Genomic DNA, 20,387 nt, shown 5'->3' with positions numbered 1-20,387 from the left:
ACAACTACTGAGCCTGCGCTCTAGAGCCCACGCGCCACAACTACTGAGCCCACGCGCCACCACTACTGAAGCCCACATGCCCTGGAGGCCGCGTGCCGCCAACTACTGAGCCTGTGTGCTGCAACTACTGAAGCCCGGGGGCCTAGAGCCCGTGCTCCACAACAAGAGAAGCCACCGCAATGAGAAGCCGGTGCACCGCAACGAAGAGTAGCCCCCGCTCGCCACAACTAGAGAAGGCCTGCACATAGCAACAAAGACCCAATGCGGCCAAAAATAAATTTAAAAAATAAAATGCCATCCAAAAGGCAGCACAAAAGAGGGGTCAGCAGGCACAGCTTTAATTGCCCAAAACTGTTTTCTAGGTTGAACTTCAGGGGAAGAGATGGAACTAAAGAGAAGGAGAAGGCAGATACAGTGTACGCCCAATTGGAAGCTGAACAGGAAATGGTCTTATAAACATTGCTCCTTCTGTGAACCGTTTTCCATTTCAACGTCATCTGAAAGGAGCAGCCCGTGCCCCGGGTTTACCCAGCCCGTAACATTCTTCCACCTGATTCCCCACCCCAGGCCCCAAGCCCTCCTGATTACCCAGAGATTCCACAAAACGTTCACCAAGAAACTGGAATAAAACACAATACAACATGGACACGCCTCACAGACCTAACGCTAAGGGAAGAAAGCTAGACAGCAAAGGGTACATATTGTGTGATTCCATTTATAGAAGATGTCCGGAATAGGCAAATCCACAGGGACAAAAAGCAGATCATTGGTTGCCAGGGGCTGGGTGGAGAGGGGATTTGGGAAGTGATGGCTTAATGGGTAAGGGGTTTCTTTCAGGGTGATGAAAATGCTATAGAATTAGACAGTGGTGATGACCGCACAACTCTGTAAAAATACCAGGAAAGTACTGAGTTATACACACTTTGAATGAGTGAGTTGCGTGGTATGTAAGTTATATCTCAATAAAGCTGTCATATTAAAAAATAGGAGAAGAAGACAGAGGAAGAGGAAACAACCACTCGGATATCAGCCAATGATTACAAGTCACTGCAAACTTTAAAAAATTTAACCATCCCAAGGAGGTCAGTTTACTTAACAAGCCTGCAATCCTGCACGCCAGCCCACTCCACAGTAAAGATTCTGGAACGCCTGAGCAGGGGTCGGTAGCAAACTGTGACCAGAGGCGGTTTATGGAACGGGCTGAGGAGCAACGTGGGACGCCTAGGGCTCACGATGAAATGCAGGAAGACGATTCTGCAAAAGTAACAGTTCTCAGTAATTTAAAGCAACTCTCTACAATGAAAGTATTCTCTCCTCCAAAATAAAAAAACAATTGTAACAAATACACTGGCTACGGCAGCAAACGTCTACTGATAACTTCCGGCTGCTCTAGGTCAGCCGATTCAGATTAGACTCTGGAAAAGCAAACTGAAAGTAAAATACGTTGACTGGTTTGGGGCTGGCTGTTTCAGACGGGAGGGGATGGGATGGAGAAAGGATGGATCTTGCTCCCCTGTGAGAGGAAAGGCGGGTGAGCAGCCTTAAGACTGCAGTGGACCCAGCGGCATGGGGAGCCCCTGGCGCAGGGCCTGGGTCCAATCCCGCCCCACCTGGGCCTGGACCATTTCCTCAGAAGGTGACCCCCAGCAACCGCAGACAGGGCGCAAGTCAGATCCCACAAGCGTCGGCAGGGGTATCACGGCTGGCGTTTGGCGTCCATCAGCACGCCAACCCACGCATCCCGAGTTATTCTTGGTATCAGCCCCTTGACATAAATAAGGAAGCCAAGAGGAAAGACGGACACATCCAAGCATACAGAAATGGGAAGCTTGGTGGTTAAGACCATAAGCAACGTTATAAGGAACAGTCTAGGAGAGAAATATTTGGAACAACTAACCATCAGTCTACAAAGACTTCCTCTAAGGCATGTGTGGGCCTCAGACCAGGAGCATCAGTGTCAGCTGGGAACTTGCTGGAAATGCAGAGTCGCGGGCCTCGCCCAGATTTACTGACTCAGAAATTCTGGGGATGGGGCCTGGCAACCTGTGTTTTCACAAGCCCTCCACAGGGCGCTGGTACACAATGAAGTTTGAGAACCAGTGGTAAGGTCACAAAAATATTTACAGCAGCACTATTCATAATAACCCCCAAAATGGAAACAACCCAGGTGTCCAACAACGCGTGAATGGATCAACGGCGGTGCGTCCATACCTGATGGAATCCTACCCAGTCATAAGAGGGGATGAATTAGTGACACAGGCCACAACGTGGATAAAGCCGAAAATCACCATGCTGAGTGAAAGAAGCCAGGCAAAATAACGAGCACATGTTATGCGATTTCACTGACACAGAATTCTAGGATATGCAAACTAACCTATCTAGTAATAGAAAGCCATCAATGGTTGCCCGGAGGTGGGGGGAAGCAGAGAGAGATTACAGAAAGGCACAGGGAAATGTGGAAGCCACGAAAATACGTGTTATCTTGATATGCACGTGTCCGAGAAGCCAGCACCACACTCAAGACAGCAAACATAGGAGAAAACTGATGACCGTGCACACCTTATATACGCCTGGTTTACTGTACTTCAATTATACCTTAACAAAGTGGTAAAAAAAAGCAAGCAAGCAGATGGTGCAAAACCAGTGTAATACGATCCCATATAGATAAAAACGCAAGACTACACAGTTGTACATGGACAGCTGAACATGCCAGAAACAGGATCTACCACATCACACTGTGGACTGTGAATATCGGTTATTCTGCCGGAGGAGCTGGAAGTTACAACCCCACAGTGCGGGGATTCAGGGAAATCAGCATATTCTTAGGTATCACCTTAGAAACAGGACGGAGCTTAGAACAGGAAAAAGAAACAAAACCAGAATCTGTTCAGAGGAAAAGCCTTGCATTTTGGAAGCCCCCAAAGCAAGGCCGGCTACAGGGGTGCAGGCGGGGAGAGGGCCCCCCCTCGGGTAGAAACAAGTGCCGCAGGGGTGCGGGGGCAGCTCCTGCTGGGAGATGCAGGGCAGAGAAGGGGACGCACGCAGGTAAGCGGGCTGGGGCCCAGGCAGGGAGCCCTGAACTTCTCAGGGGGCTCAAAGGTTGACCAGACGAAGAGAACAAGGGGTGGAGGCCTGGCTATTGTGACACCCTGCACACTGCACGCTCGGCACTCCGCACAGCAAATGAAAACCCTACAGAAACCAAGAGAAACCAAAACCCCGGAGGGCCGTAAGCAGATGCACTGAAAGGCTGGGCTCACGGCAGCCACTCCCTTCCAGCACAGTCACCATGTGGAGAGTCTTTACTCAGGATCTGTCGCCCTCCTTTCTCAGTTCTTGGGGAAGAGATAAGGATGAAGCGCGATTTCCAGATCAAACCCCAGACGTCTCGTGTCATTTCGCTGTTTATTTGTAAATGAATACTTCTAAAGGAATTCCTTTTCCCTCTAAAGTTAGCTCCCAAAACCTTGCTTGTCCTTTGCTGTAGAAAAAGATCCATATTTCCCTGGAATGTATGAGGACGGAAAGATTTCCGAACTTCTCTAAGTCTGATGCGGGTTCTAGTCCTTCAACTTTACTAAGTCTTTAACCACGACATTCAAGCTTCTAAGGCAGGGTACTTGACCTCGGCACTAATGACCTCTTGGGTTGAGTAATTCTTTGTAGGCCTCGGGGCCTCATCCCTTGCATTATAGGATGCTGGGCAGCGCCCCTGACCTCTATCCACTAGATGCCACCGACACCCCTTCCCCATTGGTAACAACCAGAAAGTCCCCCAGACATTGTCCAGCATCCCTCGGGAGCAAAACTGCCCTTGGTGGAGGACCACTGAGCTAAGGTATATCCCGACCAAGATGGAACTTCCGTCAAAGTCAAACATCCAATGCCATGAAAGAAACAGGACGGGATTTCAAGAAGGAGGCAGCAGGGGCATGGAGGGCTGACTGCCCTATGGCTGTGTCCTGGGTTCTCCAAGGACTGAGTCCATCACTGTAAACGCAGTTCCTTTTCCAGACTCCGCACCTGTCCAATGCAGCCCTTTGTGATTCTTCACGATTAGTATGACCTTAAATATACGACGAACTCCTCTAGCTTCACAGTTTGCTGACTACAAGTAAACGTTTCTCTCTCTCTTTTTTGGGGGGACGTGCCGCCAGGGCAAGCGGGATCTTAGTTCACCAGCCAGGGATCCAACCTGTGCCCCCTGCAATGGAAGCGCAGAGTCTTAACCACTGGACCGCCAGGGAAGTCCCTAAACGTAAAAGTTCTTTTCTTTCTTTTTTTTCAACATCTTTATTGGGGTATAATTGCTTTACAATGGTGTGTTAGTTTCTGCTTTATAACAAAGTGAATCAGTTATACATATACATATGTTCCCATATCTCTTCCCTCTTGCGTCTCCCTCCCTCCCACCCTCCCTATCCCACCCCTCCAGGCGGTCACAAAGCACCGAGCTGATTTCCCTGTGCTATGCGGCTGCTTCTCACTAGCTATCTACCTTACGTTTGGTAGTGTATATATGCCCATGCCTCTCTCTCGCTTTGTCACAGCTCACCCTTCCCCCACCCCATATCCTCAAGTCCGTTCTCTAGTAGGTCTGTGTCTTTATTCCTGCCATATGACCCAGCAATCCCACTACTGGGCATATACCCTGAGAAAACCATAATTCAAAAAGAGTCATTTACCAAAATGTTCATTGCAGCTCTATTTACAATAGCCCGGAGATGGAGACAACCTAAGTGCCCATCATCGGATGAATGGATAAAGAAGATGTGGCACATATATACAATGGGATATTACTCAGCCATAAAAGGAAACGAAATTGAGTTATTGGCAGTGAGGTGGATGGACCTAGAGTCTGTCATACAGAGTGAAGTAAGTCAGAAAGAGAAAGACAAATACCGTAGGCTAACACATATATATGGAATTTAAGAAAAAAAAATGTCATGAAGAAGCTAGGGGTTAAGACAGGAATAAAGACCTTTTTGTCTTTTCACAGAGCTACTTACTTCCCGCATGGCTCCACCTTGAGAGCCTGCAACCAACCCATCACTATCCTGATCTTACAGGGAGGAAACCAAGGCTCCCCGTGCGGCCCTGCACTCTCCCTAGGTACCCCTCTCCTGGAGAGGGGGCGGGGAAGGTTCACTAAATCACCTCCCACCATCGGGTTCTGAGCAAAGGGAAATCTACAGAGACAGAAAGGAGATTAGTGGCTGCCTGGGGCTGGCAGGGGGCGCAGGAATGGATGACATGACATTCCTGAAGAGTGAGCAATCTTACTATGGAATGAAAATACTTGAAACCTGGATGATGACCGATGACTGCACCACTCGGTAAACTGACTAAAAATCACTGAAGCTGTACACTTGAAGTGGGTGCTTTTCATGGTATGTAATTTATACCTCAGTAACACTGTTCCTGAAAATCAACTAGACCTTAAATGGGATTTAGAAATCTCCGTGAAATTTATCACCGCAAGTGGCCACCTACAACCATCCCAAGGCAAAGCAAACATCTATGGCAAACCCAAATACAACAAAGTATCACATAGCTTGCAAAAGGAATGACAGCCCAACCTGAATCTACAGTGTGTCCAACTCAATACTAGGAACTACAGAACCGAACTGCCCGATGGCAGCAGTGAGGACAGAGAGAAATTCCGCTCTGATGAACATCTGGGCCACCAGAAACCCATACAGAAAAATACATTTCTTGTCCAAATATAGAACATTCAATGGAAAAGCAAACCCAACAGGTAATTCAAGAAGGTTGAACATACTCTTCGATAGCAAACTATGAACCAAACCCAAACTTCCCTTAAAGCAAAAGCCACGCAGAAAAATGGGACCCCAGGGCTTCCCTGGTGGCGCAGCGGTTGAGAATCTGCGTGCCGATGCAGGGGACACGGGTTCGAGCCCTGGTCTGGGAAGATCCCACATGCCGCGGAGCAACTAGGCCCGTGAGCCACAGCTACTGAGCCTGCGCGTCTGGAGCTTGTGCTCCGCAACAAGAGAGGTCGGGACAGTGAGAGGCCCGCGCACCGCGATGAAGAGTGGCCCCCACTCTCCACAACCAGAGAAAGCCCTCACACAGAAACGAAGACCCAACACAGCCAAAAATAAATATAAATAAATAAAAATTTTTTAAAAAATGGGACCCCAGCTTACCCCTCTATTGTGCCAGGAGCTGAGAAAATTAAAATTCACAAAGGACAGCTTATTCTGTGCACCATTTCATGGTTAAATATGAATTGGGAAATAGTGAAAACATACAGTCTCTAGTTTTATTCGGCTAACTTTTCTGGAAACACAGGATGATCAAAAAATTACATAATGGAATTAAAAACTATTAACTATTGGGTAGACAGAAGCTGTACTGACTGAGAGAAAAAGGAAATATTTCCATGAGCTAATCTTATCCTGTATTTAGTTTGAGTATACTAATGTAATTAACCAGGGGTGTACAATTTTGCTAACTTCAAATTTCCAGTTGTAAAGCCTCACATACAATTATTTGAACCACAATTGATTTTTATTTTTGTGGAAAGATGAAGATAGCTGATTTTAATAACCCAAGCTTCCCAAGAAGAGTAACTGCCTTCCTTGACAGAAATTATGTGAATGGTAATTCACAACACCACAAACTCATCTGTTTTTAGATCTTCCCTCAAAGGTTAGTATACTTGGAGATTTCACGTCCCGTTGAGGCAAACATTTGGTGCTACTATTCCCCTACATTCCTGCTCTGTACACCTGTGCCTCTAATTCCCAGAGGGTATACACAGATCTCTGCCCTTCATGAGTACCTGAGGTATGCATTTAGGAAATCAAATCAAATTTTGTGCCCACTTCTGCGAACGGTCTCAGGATGGGGCTATTCTCTGATACATCTCTGAATATTATCTAGGGTAATTTGGCTGGCAAATAATCAAATGAATAATTATTAGAAAATTATCAACAACAAAGACAGAAAAAGATTCCTGTCCAGACCTGAAGTGACTGACCAGTGTCTAGCTGACCTGCTGGCAATAAGAAGTCAGGACCCGGACAAGGCTCAAGGAAACCGGCTAAAAGCAAAATACTTTGTGTAATTTCTCCCTCCTCTTAGATGGGCAGGCACAGGGCAGATAAAGGACATTCCCAAAGACTTTCATTAAAACTAAATTTGTTACGGGAGCTTAAATGTCCTGATCTCTGGAGAGCAGAGACAAAGGTGCATAATGTAGATGTCAAAAATTCTACTTCCTGGGAATTCCCTGGCTGTCCAGTGGTTGGAACTCCGTGCGTTCACTGCCGAGGGCCTGGAGGGCCTGGGTTTGATCCCTGGTGGGGGAACTAAGATCCCGCAGGCCACGTGGTGCAGACAAAAAAAAAAAAAAAAAAAAATCTACTTCCTGCTTCTCCTCTCTTCACAGTAGGTGCCTTCTGAATATTACTGTAAAGAGAAGCAATCTTTTTTTTTTTTAAGTAGGAGATAAATATATCAGTTTACCAAACGACAAATGAATGTCCACGTGGATCATGACGACTGTGAAATGACGTGTGGTCCTGGTGCCCCGACGGTAACAGAGAACAAGACCAGCGTCAGCTTCCCTTTACATACAGAGCTACGCTGCAAACTCAGTATCCACAAAGGGAAAAACAGGCACAAACACCAAAAATCACACACAAAACCGAAGCTAACGTACCAATCATTTCAAATTAAACAAACAAAAAGGCTGGTGCGGAAACCTGGAACTACTTGCGGTCGACACTTAGTGTCACGAAAACCAAAGCTTCAGCCGTTCTCAGCAAACGACCTCAGCCAAAGACCTGAAGTTTGGAGGTGAGTCCTATGTCTCCCCTCCACAGGCCACAATGTGGTCTGGGTTGTGAATGTAACTTTTGTATTTATTTACTCTCTGTTACACCAGTAATACGGCATCAACCAAAATGACAGTTTTCTCTTTTAAAAAGCCTCTAATGTGAAATGCAAAAAATAAAAGATTTAATAACAACCACGATGGATGAAATATGTTTCTGGAAGAAAACAACAACAAATAAACAGCCAGACTGAAGGCACCGAGAGACTTTTATCACAACCCAGTTCCAGCGCTATCTCACATCTTTTTAAAGTTTGAATCACGTATTTGACAAAAAGCCTGGTTCCTGGGAGCCCTGAGGGCATCCGTCAATGAAAGCAGCTGATTTATAAACAGAATTAAGTGATTAGGAAAACACTGCAACGTCATGAAATGCTTAAAAAGCACAGCATTGTTCCAAAGTTTCCTCGTGCACCTGCAACTGAGATATTGTCATCTGGTTCTGAAACACAAATATTTTTTCAGCTTTAAAAACACGCACAATCCTGTAGATCCAAAACGTGCACGGTACCCTGTCAGCGTGTGTTCTTTCTTCCCCAAATTGCATCATTAACAGCTGTGCCTCTGGAGGTATGTCCAATCTTTAAGCTGTCAGATCTCAGTCACAACACACGTGTGTGTATACACACACACACACACACACACACATCGTGGCAGGTGAAGCCAGACGGAAAAAGGGGAATACATCTGTGTCCCACTTTATTCAGGGACTTCAATATCAGCCCCTCATCACCTCTGGGGACCCCATCAGTGATCTCTAGATGCTTTTTCATTACATATCCCTCTCAGTGAAAACCTTTTAAGCATTAACTCCAACTCACGCAACGTATTAACTAGAGATAACACTCAACGATCATTATATGCATTTCTCATAGACCACAAATAGACATTTTGTAACTATTACATAAAAATAAATAAACAGAGAACTTAAGTTTCTTCCTGTACTCCAGTAAATCTCATTGTCACTGCCAGAGATATGATATCCAGTCCACTTGGGAGCCGACTCTGTGAATTAAAACCTGAGACAAGGTGTTTCTGTCACCCTCTGCCCCAACTAAACATGGAGACTACTGGTTTCAAGGAAATGTCCTAGGAGGCCCGTGAAATTTACCAGAGTCCCATGAAATCTATCAGGCGAGTCTAATTTCCACAGGCCTCTCCCCTTGTTCTCATCTGGTCTACAACAATTTCTGTGATGCACTGGACATGTGAGATCATTACTTCTTATTTTCATCAACTTCTGAGCTGACTGCCCCTCCAACGTTGTTTCTCCTGGCAAGGCTTTTTGAAGAATTACGCTACAGATCTCTAGAAATTGTTGAAACTGGCACAGAATCATCGTGCATCTTAGAAATACAAACCTAATGTGATATTTTTTCATAATCAAATTAGGAGCTAAACCAAAGCGTGTCTCCCAAGACTGACCTGTGACTGTCAGAGACTGGCAACCATTGTTTTTACGTTGATAACTGTGAATACTTGAGTCTTTACCAACACAGAGTTGGCATTCAAGTTTCAAGGGATTAAAATGCCTGATAAGATTCTGCTGGAAAAAGAACCTAAGGCAAGGACCCAAGTTTATTCTGTCTCCTAAATAAATCAAATGGTAGAGTCATCAATTCTCTACTCAGTTGCTTTTCTAAATACAACCTAAAACTCGGCAACCACCTGGAACTTTATAGGTGCTGAGAATTATGTTTGCATACCGGTGCTACAGATGTCTGCATCATATGAACGGGGAAACATCCCTCCAGCTCCACTTTCTCATTTCTCATCTTCAAACGGATGTCAAGGTAACAAGCGTACCTCGAAGGGTAGAGCTGACCCGGCTAAGGCTAAAAATCACCCCAACGCACTAGAAACAAAAAGCACTGCTCAGTTACACAGAATTTTCTCCAGTTCCCAATCGTGACTTACGTGGTCTTACCATATTAAAGTATCTGTTATTACTGATTTAAATAAAATGGCATCACATACAGTAAGCTTCTTTTGCCCGAATTTCCATCTATCGGAAAATTTAAACAAGCACAAGTGTTTGCAAACTGGATACCGGATGTTCACACAGACTCTAAAGCCCAATGACAACGGGCAAGTCTGTAACAGTTATGAGCCAAGCTCTCCAAGAAGTGGACAGTGTCCCTCTAGCCTTGCTTCAACATGGATGAGGTTGGGTGTCCAGGCTGCAGTAGACATGAGGAGAGTCTTCAGTATCTTGGAGAGAGAGAAGGTGATCCACGCCGGCGGGGGGGGTGGGGAGAGTCCTCACCTCCTCCTGCCTCTGTATTCTCCCTGGGGGTTGGCGGAAAGTATTCCAGAAAGGAAAGTGCTCAGGGCTGGGTATTTGGGGTCATTTTCTGGGTTCCAGGCTCAAGAGAAGCAAAGAAAAACTCTCATGTTTTCTTTTCAGGATTCCAGCTCCATCCACCACGATAGGAAAAAATGACAGGAATTCAAGGCAGAGACACTCTCTTCTAAACACGATGAATTTTGCCGTGAGCATTGTTTGTGCTTATTTTACGGGGTCGCCTGAGACCGGGAAACGACAACACTCATAAGTTATTCAGAGGCACCCCACAGCCCAAAGCGTCTTCTGAACCGCTCGGGGTTTTTTTTTTTACAGTAACTTAGCAATGTTAAGCTGAATACTGTTTACTTCAATCATGAGTAAAACGATAGTTAAAGCATGGAACATAGTTTACCCAAACTGCTAGTTAATATAAAACCACCATAATCCTTAACCTACAAAAGTGTTTAAAAAAAAAAAAGAGCCCACGCAACATTTAACATGTGCCTTTTCCACATTACAATCCGCACACACGGGGTAGGAGAGGCCTCAAAATCAGCTCATCAAGCCTTTCACTTACAAGTGAGGACACACACAGATTCAACAACTTCACACAAGCAGGCGGGCAACCCAAGGCAGGACGCAACTGACCCAAACGCCAGGCGAAGGATCCTCTAGAAAACACAATATTCCTTATTCGATCACAAATAGTGAAATTACGACCCAAGGTAAAATTCCGGTTCACCACCACATAGAAACACAGATGTAGGAATTCATTTCTACAACAAACTAATGCAAACACAACTGGATATTTTTAGCACGCTTTACAGTCACGTTATCAACCCACTGGGAAAACCACGCCTCTTAATGTGTGTCCTGTTTTTGAAACTAAAGACATGAGTCTAACCTACTGAGACATTTTACATAGTACTGCTCCAGAAACAGTCTCTGAAGGTGCATCCAAAAATGTCCCATCTCAACTGATTCGGCAGCAGGGATCAACTGGCGTAGGAAATGCGCAAATCCTACAGGCAGCTCCAACAAGACTACCTGATATTTTTTCACTATGATTTCTTACAAGTATTAAGAAACTCTAAGTTTTGGCTTTTCCTTGATTTTGATAAAATCCACAGTGCAAAATCATTCTGAGGAAAACACACGGGCGCAAGTGTGCGACAGTATAAAATTCATGGGTCAAGCAAGGAAGGTGCTGGAAGAGTGGAGAGATTCACCATTAGGCATTTCATCCTGAGTTAAAATGCGACTACCAGGACCAGGACAGCAGAGCTGATGGGCAGGTGCCCCAGGTTAGGGGCTGAGGGAGTGGGGAGTATGGAGGGAAAGCACCGCGGACACCTCTGGGGTAACGGAATTTAGTTGTTTGGTATCCTGATGGTGGCGGTGGTTACAGAAATTTAAGCATGCTGAAATTCATAATTTATCATATAGTAAATTTAGGAAATATAGAGAGGATATACACGTGTCTGTATATAGCATGTGTGTGTGTTTGTGTGCGTATGCCAGCCCTGAAATTTAACTTAAGGGTGGGGGTGGGGAGGGGAGATAAGAAAAGCAAACAAGCCATTGTTGGAGACCACCATAACTAAAAAAGATGTATCATTATTTTTGTCATCATTGGATATTTCCACACCAATTCCCGACTTCAGAGTAGAGGAAAACCTAAGGACACTGGGCTCCAAGCATGATAAGAACCCTCCTTCTGTTAATACAAGCCTGAGAAACAAATTTTATTTTCTTTCTCTCTCAAGAAGAAACCCAAGGCTAGAGAAGGTAACTGATGTGCCCAGAGGCAGTGAGTGCATGGTGAACTGGCTGCAAACCACGTTTCCCTGCGACCACGTCCCCGACCCCATGACCACAGGAGCCCACAGGGCCCCCAACCAGGCTGGGCTTGGCGCTCCTCTGGGGGGGGGGTCACAGGACACGGGGCCACGGGCTGGCTCCGGAGGACCAGACTCCAGGTGCCAGCTGTGCCCAGCCCTGGAAGAGGGCCCCACTGCAGGTCCGCACCCAGCTGCCCCCCGCCCTTCCCAAATCAACTATTCACAGGAGAGGACAGGGCCTGAAACAGCAGCCAGGGTCCTGCAAGCAGCAAACACCTCCCACCCTGACCTGTCCCCGCCCACCTCCCACCCTGACCTATCCCGGCCCACCTCCCACCCTTACCTGTCCCGGCCCACCTCCCACCCCGACTTGTCCCCCCCCCTCCCAAACGGAGGTTACCCCGAGGCCAGGTTAACCGACATTTCGCTGGGCACAGAGAGGGTCCGAAAACAGGAGCCAGGAACCGGTGTTCCCCTGATAAATACCCAAGTCCCAAGAAGGCGACCAAAAGTGAGACCTGGTCAATCTGCAATGACATCAGCAAAACCAACAGGAAGGAGCCATGCAGGCGCGCTGGCATCGGGGGGCTCTAAAATACTCCAGTTGAGACAGAGCTCAGGGGACTCGCAGCGCCCCCCCTCCCATCCCCAACACCTCCTGGCCTTGCGCCGCTCCCGTTTCTTTCTTCTCAAAGGCCATCCGCTTCCCGCCGCCTCCTTTCCCTTCTCATTTACCTCCTAATGTATCCCAAAATGGCCTATGGGAGCCGTGAGAACCACAGCGCCGGATACCTATCTTGACGTCCACCTGCCCGTGGACCTTGCTCGAAACAGGACTGCACAGCTGACAGCAGAACTCAGGGCTGGTGTCTCCACCCTAGCATCATGGGTATCCGGCGCCGGGTCGTTCTCTGGAGTGGGTCTGTCCCGTGCCCTGTGGGATGTTACGCAGCATCCACGGACCCCCCCCCCCCCCCGCTCCGGGATGCCTGGAACATCACCGTCCCCCTCCCCCAACGTGTGACAACCACACATCTCCAGACATTGCCAAAAGCTGCTTGACGGTAGGAGACCAAACTGCCCTGAGAACCATGGGCTGACTACAAGCTTCCAGAGTTCAACGCTGAACAGACGGCCTCCATGAACAACCATCTCCTCTACCTTCGTCTCTAAGACCCCCTTTCTCTCGAGCCTGGGAGTCGCGCTCCAGCTCGACCTCTTCCCTCCAAGGACCAAGAACAAACCAAAGCCATGGAAACGGAACCCAACTTCCTCTATCAGAAGAAAATACTCTGTCCTCTGTTTTCAGGTTTAAATTTGCTCCGATTTAACTTTTCAGTGGCTTCCAGTTCACATCTGGCATCTTCAATCGAGTAGCGGATTTTCCCAATAAGTATCTGACGGCGGCGATAACTGCACGGGAGGGCTTTGCAGGAGGCGGCCGCCTCCATGGCCAAGTTCCCGGGGAGCACACTCCTTAATGACGGCGTTTTCCCCCTGAGGTCTGAAACTCATTTTCTCAGGGCAGGCTCTCTTCTCCGTCTATAAACATGCTGCCTGTCTGTCCCTTCCCACCCCCAGCATTCATTTTGGTTGCTGGGTCTCGTTCTGCTAATGTGGCCAGGGCCATCCGGTTGGTCGAGTCCCATGGAAAGGATGTACAGGACGCAAGGGCCAAGGAGGGCCAGACCCGAGGGAGAAACTCACATCCAGTCTCCACTCAAGAGGCCAGTTACTTCCTTCCCACTAAAAATAGTTATGGAAAAAAAAAAAAGTTGATCTCTCCAACTTAAAAAAAAAAAAGTTTACAAAATGACTTTAGTCTTGCTTCCCGACTGAAACTATTTTTTAAATGTCTTGGGTGGTGAAAGATTAACAACTTACTGGAAGTCACGTACTCTTCTTTTTTACGGGAGAAAAAGGAGGCAAATGCAAGGTATCGGGGACACCACACCTGGGACGACGGTCTCGCCTCACAGGGCAGAGCGATCGTGCTTGTCCTCTGGCCCGGGTCAAGCCTGGCAATAACCACGTGTGCAGAGCCCAAGACGCAGACACCTGGCAGAAAGCTCAAAGAGGGGGCAGCCTCAGGGTTGGGGTGTGGGGTCCTCCCTCCCAATAGGTCACTGAGGAAGGGTCTGAATTCCTGACACTCGGGACCTACGTGAGATGGCTCTTGGGGGCCTGGCTTCCCTCTGCAGGAACCCATTGCCTGCCTCTGGAAGAGAATCATGGATATCCCAGGTGTCTCAAAGGCTTGACAGGTCACAGCAGTCCTGAGACAAGGCAAGAGTGAGGACAAATGGCAGAGGGGTATCTGGGAAGTCACCTCTCACAGATGCAAAACTGGGTTTTCCCCCCCAACCACAAATAAAATTTCTAATAGGCTGCTATAAAAAAATACAAAAGACTATGCAAAGAACACACCAGCTAAGTAATAAAAATAACATCCTGACTCAGGGACCCGTATACAGGAAATGGGCAGCACTCAGCCACTTTTTAAAAATACTTTGACTATTGTTAAGCCTCACTCTGTTGGAAGGATTCCTGATCAGCCTTTTAATAACAGAAGATTTTGCCCTCAAGAAATTGAACCTTAAAACGTAAGACATAAACTTGGGGGGAGGAGTAGGTAGCCATGGTGAGCAAGGCTTTAAACGTATCAGATAAGGCCTCTAAATCACCTAAGGCCTCTAAATCACCTAAAAGGCCTCTAAATCACCTACGTGGGGCTTCACTGACGGTGACACCTTGGGCTCCCCACCATCCCGAGATGTGCGCCACGACACACACAAAGGCGGGCAACATGGGGACTGGCTATGCCATTTTTCAGATGGGGAAACTGAGGCAGAGAGCCACTAAATGTCATGTCCAAGGTTAAATACTCAGTGAGAGACTCTAGCTTGGAGTTCTGGTTTTCTAACTCAAAAGTGATCCAAACCACCTCAATCTAAAAAACCACAGCTGTCAAATCTCATTGAAATCACTTTCCTAGGTCACCTGCTAGCTGAAATGGGCCTGCCTTTCTTTTTAATACCAGTAAATTATTTCAAACTCTTACAGCCTCTCCCCTCCTCCCACAAAAAGTAGACGAACTCTCTTTACTGCCTTCTTTATTAATCCTTACTTGCAGTAACTATAGAGAATCTCCCTCCAACAGAACGTCCTGCAAGTTCTGTGCTGTCCCAATATGGCGGCCATTAGCTACACACATCTACTGAGTATGTGAATTATGGGTAGAGCACTGAAAGAACAAAATTGTTTATTTTAGTAACAACAGAATTGTTACTGAATTTTAGTTAATTTGAATCTAAATATGCACATGTTGGCTAGTGGCTGTCACACTGGATAATTAAGCTATAGACGAAAACAATCTTTCCACTGTGGTGGACATTTCATGATTTCTGTTGAGATTCATCTAGGTGTATAAACAGATTTCAGTGTAGGTTCTTCTGTGTGTGTGGGAGAGAGGGAGAGAGAGAGAGAGAGGGAGAGAGAGAGAGAGAGAGAGAGAGAGAGAGGGGGAGAGAGAAATTGTGTGTGTGTGTAATTTAACGAGCTTGTCTCCAAGTGGGAAGATTCACACAATGTATACACAGGAAGGCAAGATAACACCAAGCTTAAGAGGTGGGCTTTCGGAATCATAAAATCCTCCCTCCACCATATATTAGCAAGTCAGCGGACTGTGAAGCAGGACGGAAATAACTGCCGCACACAGGGCATTAAGTGCGTGTAAAATCCTCACTGCATGGCATTAGAGTAACATTAGGAAAATGATTCTACCTGCACAAGACCAACAGCTAAAACTTACAGGCAGCTCTGTAGTTTTCAAAAAACTTACACTTACATTCCCTCTTTCTGTCCTTGCACTACCCAATGAGTACCACGATTTCAGTTCCCGTTTTTATTTTTACACATATAGAAAACGACACTCAGAAAAGTTACAGGACTTGAAGGTCAACGGTAGAGCACAACAACAGGGTGGGCCCTTTCACTAGTTCAGGCCAAACGGGGACAAAGGCTGCTTTTCTAGCAAAGCGTGGTGTCCTGATGCAGGTGGACTCCGGGGCTCTATTCCCCTTTCTGCTGGCTAGCGCTGAAACCCTCCTAACAGCCCACCCAGGTAGACTCATGAGGCCATCACACAGATGAGAAAACTGAGACTCCCATGGTTAAAGGTGAGACTCGAGACCAACTAGGACACCACACACTTCATTTAAACACCCAAACTTTCGGGAGGGGTGAGCTTGGGAAGACTTAAGGGTCAAGGTGTGAAATTTAAATGGGGGGTGTTGACAATTCCTGGAGTGACTTAAGCCCCGGACAGAAACACAAGAAGAGCCAGCCTCAGAAGATCCAGTGACACACACCCTGCTGTGCACAACAAATCAACACCTTAAGTCTCCATTTTCATCCCACAGGTGTGCGTTCCCTTCAGGTCTGGAATATCCTTAAGGGGCGATCTTCATAAGTGGGTCAAGTGATGCACTTCAACTTTTCATCCCTGGACTCATTATCCAGCTGGGAAGTTTTCCACGAAAATCTGCCGGACGTTTGACATATTAACATCCCTTAACATAAAAGCGTCATCTTCACGTCTCAACTGTTCCATACTCAACATTCGCCCTCCACCCCCATCGCGTCTTTCCTAGGAATGACCAGTTGTAAACTTTTCATAAAATCGTCCTGGGCCATTTCCTACCCCGAGGCCACCGTTCAGGACTGAAGAGGGGCGCTCCCCTCCCCCTCCCAGGCTGGAGTCCCGCCCCTCCCCTTTCAGGTTAACCCAGGGACCCAGGCGGCGCTCCTGGAGAGAAAAACATCCAGCAGTCAGGTCAAACCACATGTGACAAAGCAAAGCAGAAACCGTGGCACAAGGGATAGAGCATGGAGCTTGTTTCTTTGGGGGTTCTGCTCTACAACATCAGCGACAGAAAAGAAAAAAAAAACCCACCTCCGACTCTAACTTTGTAGAATTTCCAAAGCGAGGGGCTCGGAAAATGCGAGGCCGTGCTAAGAACGAGCCCCGGCGCGGGCCTCACAGCGCACGGACAGCGCACGTGAAGGGCAAGCCCTAACCCAGCGCCCGCGGGCCTCTGACAACCCCCAACTGTCACAGACCCGGCGACCTCCGGCGACCCCCGAAGGCGCGCCCCACCCCGTTCCGAAAACCGGCCCCCGTGGGCAAGGTTCCCCTGGGGAGCAGCGCCCGGGACGCGAATCTGGAGGCACCCCTCCCCCAGCCCGGGAGCAACAGGTCTGCAGCCTCCCCAGGCCGCGCTCCGCTGACCCGCCCAGACCAGGGACGCCCCCCGTCCGCCGAAGTCGCCCCCAGCCCGCGCTCCTCGCTCGGGCGGGGGATCTCCCGACTTCGTTGACAGTTTCTGCGCCTCGGAAACCGAGCCGCCCAGGGCCCGCGCCGCCGCGCTTCCAGCCGGCCCGGGACTGGCCGGCCCGCGCCCGGGGATGAATGGGGCTCCCCTCCCCCCACGGGGGATCCCGCGGCGGCGCAGGTCCGTCCAGCCAGCCCCGGGTTGGGCAGACAAAGGGGCACCGGGGGACAAATCGAGCGCTTCCTCAAACTTGCCGGCCGCCACCCCTCCCCGAAACAAAGGAGCCCCCCCAGCCTCCGCCCGCCCCCAACGCGCCGGCACTTTGGGGAGCAGCCAAAACGGGGTATTGTGCAGCCTGCAGGGAGCACACCGCACCCCAGCCCAAGCCCGGGAGACACTGGGGGACCTGCCCCTCCAGAGCCCCGGAGGCGGGCGGAGCGTGCGGGAGCCCCGGGCCGCCGGCCTGACCCCGGAGGGAGGGAACCGCTGGCCCCCACGCGGGACAAGTTCGCGCCACCCCGCCCCACCCCGCGCCCGGCCGGCCACCCGGCCGGCCGAGCCCCGCACACTCACCTCGCCGCGAGCAGCGCAACTTGCGGCGGCGCCGCCGCCCCGAACCTCCCTCCGGCCGGCCGTCTCCGAGCCCGGGCCGTGCCGCGGCCGAGGAGGGCCCGGCTCCCGGAGCAGCCGCGCGCCGCCCCCGGGCCGCCCCCGCCCCGCCGCAGCCGAGTCCCCGAGAGGCGCGGGCGCTGGAAAGTTTCGGATGCCGAATGGCGGCCGAGGGCGCTGCGGCGGCGGCGGCGGCGGCAGCAGCGGCGGGGCGGGGGCGCTGGCGGCACCTCGCTCCCGAGCGCAGAGAGTGCGGGGGGGGGGTGGTGGGGGGGCTGGGGCAGGAGCGGTGGCGGCGGCAGAGGGCGGGACGGCGGGAGGGACCGGCACGGGCAGTGACCTCCGGGGGGAGCGGCCGCCAGCGCGCCGACCCCGGCCGGGAGGACTGCCAGGGAGGCCGCCTCCTCCGCCGGGTCGGCCCCTCCCCCCACGGCCCCCAGCCCGCACCCTCCCCCACCGCCCGCGGACTGGAGCCCCGGTCCCCCCCCGAGCCCCCCCCCACGCCCGGGGGGGAGGGGCGCGGCCCAAGCTGGTCCCTCCCCCACGGAGGGTGAGGACACCAGGCCTGCCCTCCCCCACAGCCACGAGGGGGAGAGTCCGCCCCCAACACTGCCCCTCCCCCAAGGCTCCAGGGAAGACTCGCGTCCCGGCCCGCCCCGCCCCCACGGCGGGGTAACCTGCGACCCTCCCCCGTCCCTCACCCCTGACTCTGCTCTCCCCGCCGCGCCCGGAGTGGCTGAAGGGAATCCGGGTCTCTCTAGTGTATCCGAACCCCGTCCCTCCCTCGTGGCCTCCATGCGGGCGGAAGGAGACGCAGGCCTGTGCCCACCCCGTCCCAGGCCCGGACCCAGCCAGCACGGGACAGGAGCCTGGTCACCAGCACCGCGGTTTCCAGGGGAAGGGGGGAACCGGGCCACCGCTGTTACCCTCCCCCACCTCCAAGAAGCAGCCGCCCAGCTGCCCTAGCAGAACCCCTGCAACCTGCCTGAGGACGCCGCTCCCTCAAAATCGGCGGCCGGGAGGGCACCCCAATGGTCTCCTCCCCTCCCCGGAAAAGTGGGGGCCCAGGGGGAGCCTCGACCTTTGCAAAATGCCTCCAGCGAAGAGCCGGCAGTGCGTGGGGAGAAAGAAACTCGGGCCCAACGGGGTGGAGGCTCCCGGCGGGGGCAGGGGGAAGAAGCCGGGCCCTCGGGCCTTCTCACCCCCGCCCCCGCCCGGAGGCGTCGGGCGTCGGGCCCCGGCCAAGTGCTAAGGTTGCCGCAGCTCGCTCGGCCCAGCCCTGGTGAACCCGAGGACCCAGCGCTCCTGCCTCCCCTCCTGCTTGGTGACAACTGCCCCCCACTAGAGGCCTGAGTTCACTTAAACAGACATCTGCACCCACCCGCCGGCACCTTGGGTGTCTACTTTGCCGAACATTTTAGAATAAGTTTGCCCCTCCCTTTGGTGTATAAGGAGCTTCACCCCAAGAGCCCAGTACACACTCAGCGTTTTACACTGGAACCTCACTTGCTCCTTGCTGGGATACGGGGCCATTTGCTGTACTGGTTCTGCGGAGAGGGGGCCCGAGGTGAGTGTTTAAGGGGCTGGTCCTCCATCAAAAAGGCAGACTAAAAATTATGCTGCCAAATATTGCTGTGAAACGTCAGTGATGTAAAACGACGGTTGCTGCGCATTATTATTAGAGCACATCAATAGAAGATACACTTACACAGTCTCCATAATTGTGAATCAGCAGAATAGATTTTGCCTTATTTTGTATCAGTTGCCATTCAAGGCCCCCCAAAAGGACGTGATGGGACCTTCCCTTGATCCTGCCCGTCGTTGCTCCCGGGCTCCTTGGGCTTGTGAGGACTGACGCTGAGGTATTAACAGGCAATCGAAAAACCCGGGGGGGCAACAGAAAACCCGAGCGAGCTCCTGATGCAACCCTGCCCCGGTTACACGTGCTTCCCTTCCCCCACCGCCTGCTGGTGGGAGCGCTGCGTTTTTTCCGCCTGTAGGGTCACATTGTGGTTGATTGATTCTCCTTTCGCCGTGCTCAGTCATTCAGATTTGGAAAGTAAATAACAAGTTGACATCATTACAGCTCTCGGCTTTACTGGGACACGGCCCCCGGCTACCGCACACTCTCGAGTAGCCGCGCAGCCAAACTGGCCCACTGGCTTGCCAGCCGTGCTTGTCGTTCGCCGCTTGGAAATTGCGAACTGAACACGATGAAAAGGTTCCTTGGTATGTTTTGATTACTTGGCAGACGCCAATCATTTAAAGTATGAGAAAGTGGTGGAAATCCTCGCTTCCAAACTAGGACCCGGTGTGACCACTTTTTTTTTTTACAGCTGGTCTTTCGTAGCTAACAATGCAAGGGAGCTTGGAATCCATCTTGCCTGTTTGATCGTGTCCCAATAATCCCAACGGTCTTCTTGCAACTATGGAGTCGAGCACTTTTATCACAG

General features: G+C 50.3%; 1 protein-coding gene across 1 annotated transcript in view; it reads right to left on the bottom strand.

Annotated features, from left to right (window-relative positions):
* Positions 1 to 18,097, bottom strand: part of TBL1X (transducin beta like 1 X-linked) — a 226,920-nt gene extending 208,823 nt beyond the window's left edge. Inside the window, exon 1 of the mRNA XM_065900375.1 lies at positions 17,899 to 18,097. The gene's annotated coding sequence lies outside the window, so the exon portion shown is untranslated. The remainder of the gene's footprint in view (positions 1 to 17,898) is intronic.
* Positions 18,098 to 20,387: the final 2,290 nt, after the last annotated feature.

The sequence above is a fragment of the Phocoena phocoena genome, chromosome X, assembly GCF_963924675.1.
Source record: "Phocoena phocoena chromosome X, mPhoPho1.1, whole genome shotgun sequence".
In the NCBI taxonomy this organism is placed as follows: Eukaryota; Metazoa; Chordata; class Mammalia; order Artiodactyla; family Phocoenidae; genus Phocoena; species Phocoena phocoena.
This window is presented reverse-complemented; position numbering and strand designations above follow the sequence as displayed.